Below are 15,970 nucleotides of genomic sequence, written 5' to 3'. Positions count from 1 at the left end.
TCTTAAAAAAAAGAGGGCGGGTCAGGGTGGGGGGTGGTGCTGCACAGAGGGAGAGGGAGAGAGAATCTCAAGCAGAGGCCATACTCAGCACAGAGCCCCACACGAGGCTCGATCTGACGACCCTGAGATCATGACCGGAGCCGAAATCAACAGTCCGATGTTTAACCCACTGAGCTACCCAGGCGCCTCCAAAGGTTTTGCAATGCATATTCAAGCAGCTTTGCTCATCTCCACCCTGCCACCAACTACCCCCCCCTTTTTAAGGGAAATTATATTCAACTTCCATGGAATTTGTCATTTTGAAATCATGTCACTAAAGATGAATAGATACAACTCCTTAACATGATCTGACCCTCGGATAATTCCAAAAGCACGTGAAGCTCTCTCAAGAGACGCTGCCCAAGTTCACATTGCCTCCTTAGTACTGAAATAATCGGAGTTGTTTTGTTCTTTTAATCTATGCATTTTTTAAGTGAAGATTCTTCTCGGCAGAAGGTGTTAATTCAGACACTAAATCGGGACTGTTCTGAGCACTGTGAAATTTTGCAGGTCTAATCTTAGGCAGAAGAATGTGTGAAGACATGAGTTTATTTCATGAACACCTTTAGTTCCCCAGGCGGCTATGACATGCTAATCGCCTCATGACACCCCCCACTTCAGGCACCTCTTACCTCAACTCCTCCGGGGTTCTAGAAGCCCACCGAATTCACTCTTGAGAGGGGCTGCCTCACCCGACCTGCCCCAGATCTGCTCCTTCCTCCTGTGTCCCTTGTCTTTTATTTACATACCTTCTGTAATGTTTAACTGCACGAGTAATCTATGAACCCAGCCATGTATAGTTTCCCACGCCTCTTTAACAAACCGCTACCAACTCAACACAGATTTATTCTCTTACAGTTCTGAAGCTCAGCAACCGAAGTCAAGAAGTCCCAAAGCCAAGGTGTTGACAGAACAGGTTCCTTCCGGAGGCTGGGAGGAGAGAAGCTGCTTCCTTGCTTCTCTCGCAGCTTCTAGAGGCCACCTGCATTCCTTGGCTGGTGGCTCCCTTTGTCCTTCAAAGTGCATGGCAGGAAACTGCTTCTGCTCTCGCGTCTCCTCCTTGACTCCGACTCTCCTGCCTCCCCCCTTATAAGCACCTCTGGTTATATGGGCCACCTGGATAGCCCACCCATGATCTCTAGCTGAATCACACCTGCCAAGCCCTTTTGCCACCGAAGGCAACACTGACAGGTGCTGAGGATTAGGATGCGGATTTACTGGGGGAGAAGGGGATGGGGGGATGGTATTCAGCCTGCCATGCCATCCTCCTTTAAGAACAAATAAATCAGAACCTAAGACCCCCTTTGACGCCTAGCTCTATTGTCCAGACTTTCCCTCAGGAGTGACCACTATTAACTCTACGGGGTGCATTTTTCCAGACCATTTTTATGCTTTAACGTATGTACATATGAATGCATAGCATATTTATTTAGTATTGGTTTTGGTGGAGTTTTTATAAACAAAAAACCCCCCAAACCTAAAGGGCATCATATTATGTGACATGCTTCTTTTTCTGTTCTAAGGAGCCACCTCTATTAATACATATAAAGTTCAGCTACCACTTTTTAAAAATATTTGTGTATCATGCAAACTATACATAAGATAAAATTTACCATCTTAACCATTTTTAAATCTGCCGCTTAGTGCCATTAAGTACCTTCCTATTCTTGTACAAACATCACCACTATCTGTCTCCAGAACATTTTTTTTAAGGGGGGGGAGGGAGGAGAGAGAAAATCCCAAGCACACTCCCAGCTGAGCTCAGAGCACAACACAGCGCTCGATTTCACGACCTTGAGATCATGACCTGAGCCGAAATCAAGAGTCAGATGTTTAACCGACTGAGCCACCCAGGCACCCCCCCCCACCCCGAACGTTTTTGAACCGAGACTGTCCCTGTTTACCACCAACTCCCTGTCCCCCTCCTCCACCCCCTGGTGACTTCGATTCCACTTTCTGAATTTGCCTGTTGTAGGTGTTTCATGTAAATGAAATACAATATTTGTGTTTTGTATCTAGCTTCCTCAACTTTGCATAGTTTCTCAGAGTTCCTCCACGCCAGACTGTGTTGTCTGTACTCCATTTGGCAACCCCATACATCTTCCATTTGTGCTCTATCGACCTGTCCTTGTTTGCCTTCTCTTTTGTAAACTGACTGAAACCTTTTCCACCTGCTTTTGGTCTGTCCTTGCCAATGAACTGATCCAATTTCCCAGGATCGGGAAAGTCAGATGGTGGTCCCCTACAGAGTCCAGTGGCCTGCTTTGGACATGAGAATTTGATTCATGGTGGCAGGTACTGATGTCCATTTTCAACGAGAAGGAACAGCCTCTTCTGGCCCACCAGAGAAACTGGGTTCTGGCAATTAAAAAGGCGAGCAGAGGGGCGCCTGGGTGGCTCAGTTGGCTGGGCGACTGCCTTCGGCTCAGGTCACGATCCTGGAGTCCCGGGATCGAGTCCCGCATTGGGCTCCCCGCTCAGCAGGGAGTCTGCTTCTCCCTCTGACCCTCCCCCCTCTCATGCTCCATCTCATTCTCTCTTTCAAATAAATAAATAAAATCTTTAAAAAAAAAAATTAAAAAAAAAAAAAGGCGAGCAGATCGCTTTGCTTCTTGGACCTCAGTTTTCCCTTCTGGAAAATGAGGCCGATTCCTGTCTCAGCTCTTTCACCACAAAAACAAGCCATTGTAATAGTTCTAGAAAGGCGTGCATGGGGCCAATGATGCCGCATTGACCAATCAGCCCCCTGGCAGCCTAGTGCAGGTGGTGTGCAATTCCCCGGATGCCTGGTGGGGGCTCAGCCGAGAGAATGACAATGACACAAACCTGTTCTCATCCTTTACCCACCCCTCCCCCCTTACTCAGCTGGAGGGCTACTCGGATTGTTTTTCTGGGTTCAGAAATCTTTCCCTTTGTTCCAAGAGAAAAAGATGGCTAAGCAGGTTTAGATGTTCCTTTTCCCTGAGGGGAAAGGTTTGGAGAATCTCTGGGGTTGCAAGCTGGGCTTGTCTCAGCTCAGTAGCTGGGCAACATTCCTCTCCCTGCCCGTCTAGCTTAAACCACACAGATAACTAGGGAGGCGAGGCAAGACCACAAAGGCTGAACAGTGGGTGAAGGACATCTGGCAGAATGCTGACAGACTTTCAATCATGTGGATTGGCTCCCACTGTGTGCAAAGTTTTGGGGAAGAACACGGGGGCTTTCCACCCACAGCAGCTCACGCTGGAAGGGGGAGGGGGGCAGAACAGGCTCACCAGGGAATCTTTCATTCCTATTGAAAGACGTTGAATGGGGCGCCTGGGTGGCTCAGTCGTTAAGCATCTACCTTCAGCTCAGGTCATGATTCCAGGGTCTGGGATCGAGCCCTGCATTGGGCTCTCTGCTCCGTGGAAAGCCCGCTTCTTCTCCCTCTCCCACTCCCCCTGCTTGTGTTCCCTTTCTCGCTGTCTCTCTCTCTGTCAAATAAATTGATAGAATCTTTAAAAAAGAAAAAAAAGATGTTGAATCATTCATTCAACAAATATTTGGCCTCTTCAAATCTGTAGGTTGAGATGTTTTCATCCATTCTGGATAATTCCCAGCCATTATCTCTTAAAAAGCGCCCTCCACCCAACCTCTCTTGCCTCTGTCTGAAACTCCAAACAAATGCATAACAACAACATCTCCCAGAATCTTCACATTCTCATTTTCTCTCTCTGGTATTATCTGTCTTTTTTGTCTCTGTGTGTGGCATTCTGAATAATTTCTTCTGATACCTCGTTAATCCTTCTGCTGTGTCCCATCTTCTGTTCAAATACAGTTGAGTTTATTATTTTTTAATATCTCTAGTTCTGTCTTGTTCTTTATCAAATCTGCTATGCCACTTTTTACAGCCTTCCATTCCTTCCTTGTAAACCCCTTCAAGCTTGGTGATTCTTTCTTTTTCTTTTTTTTTTTTTTTTTAAAGATTTTATCCATTCATTTGACAGAGAGAGAGATAGCGAGAGCAGGAACACAAGCAGGGGGAGTGGGAGAGGGAGAAGCAGGCTTCCCGCGGAGCAGGGAGCCCGATGTGGGGCTCGATCCCAGGACCCTGGGATCATGACCTGAGCCGAAGGCAGACGCTTAACGACTGAGCCACCCAGGCGCCCCAGTGATTATTTCTTTACATGGGGTAAGCATAACTGCTTTCGAATCTGTGTTGGGAAAATTCCAGTATCTGAGGTCTATGTGCTGCCCTCTTCCTTCTCTTGGTTCTCGCTCCCGGCGCCTTGTTTCCTTGTGGGCCAGGTTTTCTTCAACTGTATGTGGGGCATTACCCTTCGGAAATTATTTGCAGGGATTCAGAGACGCCTAGAATGAATGAGCCGTGCTCTGAAGAAGAGTTGTCTTTGCTTCTGCCAGCCTCCCAGGGCACCACCTGGCAGGGCCACCTCAGATCAGCGCCCAGCTGAGGCGTGTCTGTGGGTGAGCTGTGACAACTCCTCAGGAATTTTCTCTTCTTGTCCCTTTCTCTTCTTCTGGGTCGCTCAGCATCCAGACAAGCTTCTTGACCATCCCCTAGGGATTGGGGTCAGTGATGTCTGTTGGTGGTGTCTGGATAAATGTTTAGCAATCAGGGAGAAAAAAAGCCGTGCTGCCCTTTGCGTGCATGGGTTGGCATATGCCCTTGCAAAAGAAAGCCTTTGATGAGCCCTTATGGGACTCAGGGTTTCCCCCAGGATTTGCCTGGATCCCCCAGGGGAGGTGACATTTGAGCAGCAGAAACCTGAATGAGGAGGAGCCAACCAGGAGGGGACTGGGAGGAAGGGGATGCAGAGGGAAGAGCCTCACACAAGCCCAGTGGTGGGGACAGATTTGCATTTTTTTAAAGAGTTTATTTATTTATTTGACAGAGAGACACAGCGAGAGAGGGAACACAAGTAGGGGGAGTGGGAGAGGGAGAAGAAGGCTTCCCACTGAGCAGGGAGCCCGATGCAGGGCTCCATCCCAGGACCCTGGGATCATGACCTGAGCTGAAGGCAGATGCTTAACAACTAGCCACCCATGTGCCCCCCGAGTTGCATTTTGAGGAAAGAAAGGGGACAGCATGGCTGGAATGGCGAGTTGGGGTGGGTGGTGGCAGAGGTGAGTCTGGGATGGGGCAGGGCCAGGCTACCCAGGGCCAAGGTTTGAACCAGAGGACTAAGAGGACAGATTTACAGTTTTAATGATCTCGATGACTCCCACTCCTTAGGTGTGGGCTGTTCCTAGTGATTTCCTTCCAAAGAGCACAGTATGGGGGCACCTGCCTGGCTCAGCTGGTAGAGAGTGTGACTCTTGATCGCGGGGTTGTGGATTTGAACCCCATGTTGGGTGTAGAGATTACTTAAAAATAAAATCTTAAAAACAAACAAACAAACAACAAAGAGCACAGTATGGAAAAGGGGGGAAAGGGTCCCTTCACAGCACAGAAACCTGACAGATACTAGCTCCCCAGGGGATTGATGAAAGTCAATGTCAAGAGTGAGCAATCATGTTTGGTGGATACTCGTGATGTGATGTGCTGACGATGGCATGTGGCCCCTGTGTCTTCCTCTCCAAACCCATAATCACAGTCTGATCACAAGAAAAACATCACACAAATCCTGATAGAGGACTATCTGCAAAGTCCACGACCAGGGCTCCTGAAAACTGTCCTCATCACCAAACACAGGGAAAGACTGAGAAATTGTCACAACCCTGAGGAGCTTCAGGAGATGTGAGGACTATGTAGAACATGGTGTCCTGGACAGGATCCCGGCCAGAAGAAAAACGTTAGGGGGCAAAGGAAGGAAATCTAAATAAACTATGGACTTTAGTTAATAATAACACATCAATATTGGTTAATTGGGGCAAATGGATTGTACTAACATAAGCTATTAATAATGGGAACCTGGTGAGCGAGTTACAGGAACTCTCTGTACTATTGTTGCAATTTTTCTGTAACTCTAAAACGGTTCTAAAAAACAAAGTCTGCTAATAAAAAGGTTAGGTCTGGCTGCTGACTGTGGAGAATGGGTTATATGTTGGTGGGAGAGGGAAAAAGAGAATCCAACTCAAGGGATCTGACCCCCTGACAGTGTGGCAGGCTTCACCAAGAGGTGAACTGTAGGGGACAGAGAAAGGGAGGAGTCGGGTATGATGCCCAGATATTTGAACTTGAGCACCTGGTGGACGGTGTCATTAACTAAGATGGAGTTGACTATGAGAAAAGTAGGTTTGGGAGGAAAGCCTGGGGCTGCATTTCTGCCACGATGAGTCCAAGGGGCCTGTGGGACATCAGAGAGGTGAGATCGAGTAGGCAGGGAGATTGTAGGAGTTTGTCCCGTGGTGAAGGTCCGAGCACCTACTTATGAGCAAGGAGCACACCTACTAGGTGGGGGATCCAGGTGTGAAAAGGCTTTAAGAAACTTCTAGTATGTTCAAAGAGCAAGCAACATGCCAGGGAAGCTTTGACAGGTCAAATCAATGAGAACGGAGGAGACCAGCTGGGGTAGTGGGGAATCAGGGAGATGCCAACAGGCCGAAGGGCACAGCAGATGTCAGCCATCTTCTTGCTCTGGGAAAGCCTGTCCTTGACTGGAGCCAGCACACATCAGTCCGGCTTCCAGCCAGTCTCCCCTTTGGAAAAAGCCTTCTCTTTCTCTAGGCTGATATCCAGAATCGCCAGATAATTGAGGGTCAGAGGTCAGGGAACTCATGTCTGGCAGCTGACCAGACCTGTCAACTGAAGGGCTTACATAACTTCCAAGAGTCATTGTTGGGGGGGGGGGGGGCTGGTCACGGAGTCTCTAATTGCCTCTGGGCATGTGCTGTATTGCTCTGGGGCTAGGAAAGGTGAAGGGCCTCTATTGTCTATCTACCCCAGGGCCCTAGCTGATGCCGTTTTTTTTTTTTGTTGTTGTTGTTGTATATAGAGCAGAAAATTCTTTTTTTTTAATTTTTATTTAAATTCAATTAACATATAATGTATTATTGGTTTCAGAGGTAGAGGTCAGTGATTCATCAGTCTTATATAATGCCCAGTGCTCATTACATAATGTGCCTTCCTTAATGTCAATCACGCAGTGACCCAGTCCCCCACCTTCTTCCCCTCCAGCAACCCTCAGTTTGTTTCTTATGCTTAAGAGTCTCTTACAGTTTGTCTCCCTCTCTGATTTCGTCTTGTTTTATTTTTTCCCCTCTTCCCCTATGATCCTCTGTTTTGTTTCTTAAATTCCACATATCAGCGAGATCATACGATAATTGTCTTTCTCCAATTGGCTTATTTCACTTAGCATAACACCCTCTGGTTCCATCAGAAAATTCTTTGAAGTGTTTTTCTGAAAGCGCTTGCGACTCACACAGCCCCAGGCCCCTTCGGTTATAAGTAACAGCAGGATGTCCTGAGTGAGGGGCTACAGAGGGGGCTGAGCCCAGGCCTGGCTGCCTCGGGTGGGGAGTGGGGTATCTGCTGCCTCTCTTGGGCCCCGTCCAGTCCAGCACATTTTCCACACCCTGATCAAAACCCTCCAACACTCTCCACTCTTGGCAGAGTAGGTCAGCCACCTTCCAGAAGCCGCTGGATCCAGCCCTGTCCCTCCTTCCTCTCTTACCTTCTCCATGTGTCCCTGTCACTGCCCATTTCCTGCTCCACAAATTCCCGGCTTCTTCCTGCCTTGTGATCTTTAAACTTGCCATTCCTTTGCCCAGATCAATCTTTTTCCACCCACCTTTTTTTTGGGGGGGGGGGTGAAATTCACATAACATGCAATTAACCATGTTCAGGTATGCGAATGCATTGGTATTAGCCTATTCACAGTGCTATGCGAACTCTAGGTCTCTCAGGCTTCAAAACTTTCTCAACAACTGATAAAGACAGCTCATGCCCATTAAAGCAGTCACTCCCCATTCCCCCCGTCCATGCCCTGGTAACCTCTAACGGGCTTTCTGACACTGATTTGCCTATTCTGAGTATGTCATACAAAGGGAGTCATACACTATTCGCTTTTGTGACTGGCTGCTTTCATTAGCATGATGTTTCCAAGGCTCATCCACGTGGTAGCAGGTGTCGGAACCTTGTTCTCTTTTTACGGTTGGATCATATCCACTGTATGCATACACCACCGTTTGTTTATCCTTTGTTACTTTATGCACAATCCGGCTGTCTCCGCCTTCTGGCTTTTGTGAATAGAGCGGTTACGAACACTTATGTACAAGTTTCTGCGTGGCCATATCTCCATTTCTTGTGGGTCTCTACCTAGGAGTGGAATTCCTGGGTCCTAGGGTTACTCCATGTTCAGGGTTCTGAGGACCCACCCGATTGTTGTTGGCTCTTTCTTTCCCCCAGGTACCTGCGGCTGGCGCCTTGCTTCACTCAGCTCAGATGTCACCTCCTCCGATGACCCCAACTCTAACAGCACCCTCCCCCAAATCACTCTCTTGTCTTTCCACCATTTGGGGTTCATGCTTCATTAGAACGTAGGCGACCTTGTACCTCTTATGTTCCGTGGTGACCCACCCGTAACACTGGTTAGTTCCTGGTTCACGGTCAGCCCTCAATACGTAATAATCATTGCTGAATGACTGATCTCAGGTTGTCAAAGTTAAGGAGTGGCAACAACGCGAGGCTTGTCTTCGTCATCTGAGGTTGCTGCTGGGACCGCCCAGGAGTGACTAGCTATTTAAATGGACTACTTCCTCCTGCCCCGAGAAAGCAAATACTGGTTATGCTCTGTTTCTTCATTCTTCCCTGTTTGTGACTCAGCACAGACATCTTTTCAGCGATTCCCAGTCCTTGGGCCAGAACAGGTAACTCTTAATGACTTATTGCAAAGGTTAAAAAAAAAAAAAAAAAGCCACGAAGATGGAAAAGAATTTGGGTGGGGAACTGGTTAGATGAATAAGGCTGTGATCAGCCTGGTATGCTGGTTAAGGGCTCCAGCTTGGGGTTCAGGTGTTCAGGGTGACTGGGTCAGGTCCCAGCTTTGTCACATAGCTCTGTGAATTTTTGCAGCTTACTTAATCTCATTACTCTTATTTGGAAAAACATGGTTTATAGTACTAGCTCCCTCACAGGCTTGTTGTGAGGAGCCGAAGGATGAATATTACACAAAATGCTTAGTGTGACATTAGTGTGTTGAAATGTTTTATACCAGAATAGTAGCTAACATCACTGTCCTCATCTGCCCGTCTCTGTCCTCATATCTGCAGGCTGGCCATTCAGATGAAAGGAGATAATAAAGGTGTTTTGTTTTGTTTTTTAAAGATTTTATTTACTTATTTGAGAGAGAGAGAGAACGCATAAGAGAGAGAGACCACGAATTGGGGGGGCGGGCAGAGGGAGAGGCACACTTCCCCGCTGAGCCTGGCTTGATTCCAGGACCCTGAGATCATGACCTGAGCCACCCAGGCGCCCCAATAAATGTGTTTTTAAAAAGTAAAAGGAGAGGGGGCACCTGGGTGGCTCAGTCGTTAAGCGTCTGCCTTCGGCTCAGGTCATGATCCCAGGGTCCTGGGATCGAGCCCCGTGTCGGGCTCCCTGCTCCACGGGAAGCCTGCTTCTCCCTCTCCCACTCCCCCTGCTTGTGTTCCCTCTCTCACTGTGTCTCTCTCTGTCAAATAAATAAATGAAATCTTAAAAAAAAAAAAAAAGTAAAAGGAGGGGTGCCTGGCTGGCTCAGTCAGAAGAGCATGTGACTCTCCATCTTGGGATCCTGAGATGGAGCCTCATGCTGGGCATAGAGATTACTTAAATAAATTTAAAAAATTAAAATTAAAATAAAAAGTTAAAGGAAAATTGTGAATGTACTTAAGGCCTCTGGGTGGCACAATTTAAAATGGTCGATTTTATGTTATATGTATTTTACCACAATAAAAAAAGGCAAACATTAAACAAATCAACAACCTCTTTCTGACCCACCCCGCCCAACACCCCCAAAAAGGTGAAAGAACTTTTCTGTATTATTATTTGAAATATAATAGCTCTCCTACCTGGGACCAGAAATTGCTGACCTCGGCTGTAATGGGTGTTTGGGTGCTGCTCTGTGGAATTCCACAGTCCCTGCTCTGTGGAATTTTCTAGAATCTCGGGCCCTGGAGAAGTGCAGGATTGGAGTGGAGATTCTCAGAGAGGGAGGAGGAATGAAGATGCCCACCGTGGCCTTTCAGGTCCAAAAGAGATGTCTAGACGGGCTAGCTCGCTGTTGAGCTTTCAACAACTTCTGTTTTTAGTAAACAGAAATCACAACAGCGGCCTTCCATCTTGTTCCAGGAAGTGTGGGTGGGACTCCTCAGTGCTTAGCAAGCACGGGTTGGTTTACTTTGTTTTGAGTGTCCCGTTCCCCCATCCCTGGGGAAAATTTTAATATTCAGAAGCATACATGAGGGCGCCTCGCTGGCTCGGTTGGGGGAATGTGCTACTCTTGATCCTGGGGTTGTGGGCTCCAGCCCCAAGTTGGGTGTAGAGATTTCTTAAAAATAAAATCTTAAAAAAAAAAAGAAAGAAAAGAAAAGAAATGTACATGGAACAAACACACATGTGCCCAACCCTCAGAACCGAACATTGTTAACATTTTATTCTATTTGCTTTGAATTTACTTTTATTTTTTTTTTAAGATTTTATTTATTTATTTGACACAGAGAGACACAGTGAGAGAGGGAACACAAGCAGGGGGAGTGGGCGAGGGAGAAGCAGGCTCCCCGCAGAGCAGGGAGCCCGATGCGGGGCTCGATCCCAGGACCTGGGATCATGACCTGAGCCGAAGGCAGACGCCCAACGACTGAGCCACCCAGGCGCCCCACAAATTTACTTTTATTCTTAATGAAATTGTATATGTTTTGCCCCTCTATCTAATCACGAGACAAACTCCAACACCAATGAAGTGTATAGCTTCTCAGCCTACTTTTATTTACTTAGGTATTTATTTTTAAGGTTTTATGTAAGTAATTTCTACACCCAACATGGGGCTTTAACTCACAACGCTGAGATCAACTGAGGCAGCCAGGCATCCCTCAGCCTATTTTTAAACTTTACACACATGGGAAAGGGGGGAGGGGGGATTGGCGAAATAGGTGTTGGGGATTAAGGAGCACACGTGTCGTGAGGAGCATCTGGTGATGTGTGTTGAATCACTATATTGTACACCTGAAACTAATATAACACTGGAATTAAAACTAATTGGAATTAAAATAAAAACAGAATAAACTTTACACACATATTTATACATGCAAGAAATATAGCTGTTACTGTTTTCTGTGTATTAATTAACATAAATAAATTAACTCTACCCTAATAGGTTATTCTGCAGTGTGCTTTTTGGCTCATTTTTATGTTTTTGAGATCTAGCCAAGTTAACATGCATAGATCTAATTTATGCCTTTTCCTCTCACAAAATATTCCACCATATGTCCTACCGCACACTTTTTAAAACCAAATTAAAGACAGGGAAGTTGTTTCTAGTATTTGCAAATGCAAACCAGGCTGCTACAAACATCCCTGGGCGGATTGCTCCAGAGCAGTGTTTTTCGAGTGGGGGGATGGGGTAACTGGGTGATGGGCAGTAAGGAGGGCACGTGACGTAATGAGCACTGGGTGTTATATAAGTCTGATGAATCACTGACCTCTACCACTGAAACTAATAATACATTATATGTTAATTAATTGAATTTAATTTTTTTTTCATGTATTTTGACAGAGAGAGAGAGGAGAGAGGGAACACAAGCAGGGGGAGTGGGAGAGGGAGAAGCAGGCTTCCCGCTGAGCAGGGAGCCCCATGTGGGGCTCGATCCCAGGACCCTGGCATCATGACCTGAGCCGAAGGCAGACGCTTAACGACTGAGCCACCCAGGCGCCCCAATTGAATTTAAATTTTAAAAAAACTTCAAAAAAAAAAATCTCAAAGCAGTGTTTTTCAAATTGCCTGAGGCATTAATGGGTCGCAAAATCTATTTTTTTCTTAAATGACACAGGTCAGAATAGTTTGTAATAAGTACTTTTTTTTAAAAAAAGATTTATTTATTTATTTGACAGAGAGAAAGAACACATTACAAGCAGGGGGAGCGGCAGGCAAAGGGAGAGGGAACAGGGAGCCCGGCGCGGGGCTCCATCCCAGGACCCCGAGATCATGACCTGAGCCAAAGGCAGACGCTTTACTGACTGAGCCACCCACGCGCCCCCAAAAACAAGGCTTAAAAGATATTCCTCCCCCAGCAATTCCACCCAAGAGAAGTAAAAATGGATGTCCACAGGAAAACGTACACCAATGTTCACGGCAGCTCTGTTCACAACAGCCAAAGGTGGAAACAACCCACGTATTCATCGACAGATGAGTGGATAAACAAGAGATGGTCCTGCCATATGCAATCAAATAACTATTCCACCATAATAAAGAATAAGGTGCTGATACATGTTCCAACATGGATGAACCCTGAAAACATGATGCTGAGTGAAAGAGGCCAGACTCAAAAGGCCACATAGTGTATGATCCCATGTCTATGAAGTGCCCAGAACAGGCAAATCCATAGAGACGGAAAGCAGATTAGTGGTTGCCAGGGGCTGGGGGGAGGGGAAATGGGGACTGACGGCTTAATGGGTATGGGTTTCCTTTCCGGAGTGACGAGAATGTTCTGGAATTAGATCGTGATAATAGTTTCACAACATGGTGAACTCAGTAAAAGCCACTGAATTCTACGCTTTAAAAAAATGGTGTCAGTGGTGAATTTTATGTTCTGTGAATTTTACCTCAATTAAAAAAAATTTTTTAAAGCCACTCCTCTCAGGCACATGAAGGGCAGAATTGTGGGTTGTACAGTTTGCTCATCTCAACTTTTTTTACCACACGTGGGAAATCGCTCTCCAAAGTTGTTGTCCCCATCTGCACTCTTGAGACAGTGAGTGAGAACTTCTATCTCCCCACACCCACACCAACACTTGGCACCGAAGAGAAAAATAATCGAGGGGTGCCTGGGTGGCTCAGTCGGTGAAGCGTCTGCCTTCGAGTCAGGTCATGATCTTGGGGTCTTGGGATCGAGCCCCATGTTGTGTCTGGCTCCCTGCTCATGGGAAGTCTGCTTCTCCCTCTCCCTATGCCCCTCCATTCACCCCCCATTTCCCCCCCGCCCCTGCTCATGATTTCTCTCTGTCCCTCAAACAAATAAATAAAATCTTTATTTTTTTAGGTTTTTTAAAATTATTATTATTTTAAAGCAAGCCCTACGTCATGGGGCTTGAACTCAGGACCCTGAGATCAAGATGTACCTGCTCTGCGGACTGAGCCAGCCAGGACGCCCTATAAATAAAATCTTAAAAAAAAAAAAGGAGGACAGGTGGATTTCTGAGCCCATGAGCTATGGAAGCTTCCTGAGGTAGGGGAGATCTCAGTCAGACTTGGGGAAAAAAGCAGATTTGGGAGCTTGAGGGGAAGATGGGTTCCGAGCCCTGGCATAGCCATTGGGCAACGGACAGAACATACTGTCGAGGGACCGTCATTCCTACTATCCAGGTGGGGCTGCTTGCCCTCAAAGAGCCCACCTTCAGCGTCCTCTCCAGCTCTGCAGCTGATGAACAGCATCTTAAGGTGCTGGGTTTCTGTCTCTGGAGCTGTCAGCTGTGACTGTGACCCCAAATCAGATTAACAGCCTCCTCCCAACATGTACACTCTGGATCAGAGTCTGCTGAGACCAGCCATTTGGAAAAACCCATCTGCTGCCTAATGCACTCATTCAGCTTCAGGGACCAGCTTGGAAGAGAGAGGAGGCAGCACGAGGGGAAGGATGACCTACAGCAGGGGCTTGACAGGTGAGAAATGCTCAGGTTAAAAAAAAAATTAAAAAAAAAGCCCCCCCCTCCAGATGTCAAAGATGCAGCTGTGGAGATTGGCTTCCTTAGAACCCTGCCTCCAGCTGGGACAACTACCCAAGACAAGCTACAGAATTTGCAGGGCCCGGTGCAAAATGAAAATGCAGGGCCCCTTGTTCAAAAATTTCAACGTAGGTTGCAAGTGTGTGTGAAGACAGCCCTGCCTCTGTCCTCCTCCCGTCCTTGGGTCCTTACACCAGGATTAAGGATTAAGCCTGCTCTGGGTCCCCACAGCCCCTGTGCTCATCTCCACTCAGTCTCATCCTTACTTATTTCCTTGTCTGTCTCCCCAGCGGATGGTGCTTCCCCGAAGGCTTGGTTGCCATGGTTTTCCCTGATTGCCTCACACAAGATCTGAGACGGAAGAGGACAGCCCTATTTGCTCAATTAATCACAAAGGAGAAAAAGTTTACTTTAAAAATCATGGCTTTCCACTTCAGGCCCACCAGGATGACCGTAATTTAAAATTATAAATAAATAAAAACAGAAAATAACAAGCATTTGGTGAGGATGTGCAGAAATCGAAACCCTAATACTTTAGAATGTAAAATGGGGCAGCCACTATGGAGACAGTTTGGTGGCTCCTCAAAATGCGAGACAGGGAGTGCCCGTATGACTCCGCATTCTGGTCCTAGGTGTCTACCCAAGAGACAGGAAAACTTAGATCCGCACAAAGACATGAATGTTCTCGGCAGCACTATTCATAACAGCCGAAAGGGGGAAACAACCCAAGTGTCCATCGAGGGATGAAGGGATAAACAAAATGTGGTCCATCCACACGATGGAGAACGATTCAGCCTTGAAGAAGAAGGAAGCGCGGACACCTGCTACAACCCGGGTGAGCCTTGCAAACATGATGCCGAGTGAGAGGAGCCAGACACAAAAGGCCACATAGTGCATGGTTCCAATGATAGGAGATGCCCGGAGGAGGCGAATCTACGGAGACAGATAGCGGACTGGTGGGTGCCGGGGGCTGGGGAGGGGGCAATGGGGAGGGGCTGTTAATGGGATGGATTTTTTGGAGGGAAAGGATGAAAATGTTCTGGAACTAGAAGATGCTGATTGTTGTCCCACACTGGGGATGTACTAAATGTCATCAATGGTAAATTTTATGTTATGTGTCTTTTATTACAGTAAAAAACCCCCAAAATCTTTAAATGCAATATGATGCCCTGAGTTGGATCCTTGAACAACAACAACAACAACAAAACCGCATTATTGGAGAATAGGTGAGATAGAAAAAAAGCTTGGAGTTTCATGGACAGTGAGAGACCAGTGTGGTTTTCTTGGTTATGATAAGTGCACCACAATCCCATGAGATAGGAACAGGAGGGAACCTGGCTGAGGGACTCTTTCTGTTCACTGCAACTTTTCTGTTATACTAAAATTATCCTGGGGCGCCTGGGTGGCTCAGTCGGTTAAGCATCTGCCTTCGGCTCAGGTCATGATCCCAGGGTCCTGGGATCGAGTCCCGCATCGGGCTCCCTGCTCTGCGGGGAGTCTGCTTCTCCCTCTGCTGCTCCCCCTGCTTGTGTTCCCTCTGACAAATGAATAAATAATCTTCAAAAAAATAAAAATAAAAAATCATATCTGCCTTCTAAAAAGCAGCTAGCTTGGTCTCTGGAAGGTTCTTTTGTCTGCGTAGGGTCTGCTTTTGGGTTCAGGTTTGCCAACTGGGGAGCTGTAGCTGCCGCTGGTGTGGAAAAGTGGGGAGAATCTGAGAGCCCAGCCTGAGGTTGTTGAGGGGGGGTGAGGCAAAGAGACGGGCAGCGGGGAGGGGGTGAGAGAGGAGCCTGGGCTGGAGTGGGGCTGGGCTGCAGCCCGTCCCCCCTCCACCCCGCAAGAGGGGAAACTCCCTGATGGAGAAGCTCCAAGGACTTTGGAGGAAAAGGACGTTCCGCACAGAGGTCGCAAACTGGTGACCCACAGGCTGCAGACTGCCTCCAGATGTGTTTATTGGCCCTGGGTTTTGTAAAACTAATTTGAGCCGATCTATAAAAAGCCGTCAATCTCACATTAGAACTGGAATTTCCAGCTTCTCTGAAAATCTCTGCAGATCTGCTAACTCAAGGCCACCCTCCGGCATGGCCTCAA

The 15,970-nt window shown here is 47.1% G+C and overlaps 1 long non-coding RNA gene across 1 annotated transcript; it reads left to right on the top strand.

The window, feature by feature from the left end:
- The first annotated feature begins 13,542 nt into the window (after nucleotides 1–13,542).
- LOC118018688 lies at nucleotides 13,543–14,350 on the top strand. Its single transcript, XR_004681457.1, has 2 exons — nucleotides 13,543–13,816; nucleotides 14,170–14,350. It is a non-coding gene; the product is annotated as an uncharacterized LOC118018688 (long non-coding RNA).
- Nucleotides 14,351–15,970: the final 1,620 nt, after the last annotated feature.

The sequence above is a fragment of the Mirounga leonina genome, unplaced genomic scaffold (assembly GCF_011800145.1).
Source record: "Mirounga leonina isolate KUSES-001 unplaced genomic scaffold, KU_Mleo_1.0 Mir_171, whole genome shotgun sequence".
Classification (NCBI taxonomy): Eukaryota; Metazoa; Chordata; class Mammalia; order Carnivora; family Phocidae; genus Mirounga; species Mirounga leonina.
The sequence above is the reverse complement of the archived record's forward strand: the minus strand, read 5'-3'. Positions and strand labels throughout refer to the sequence as shown.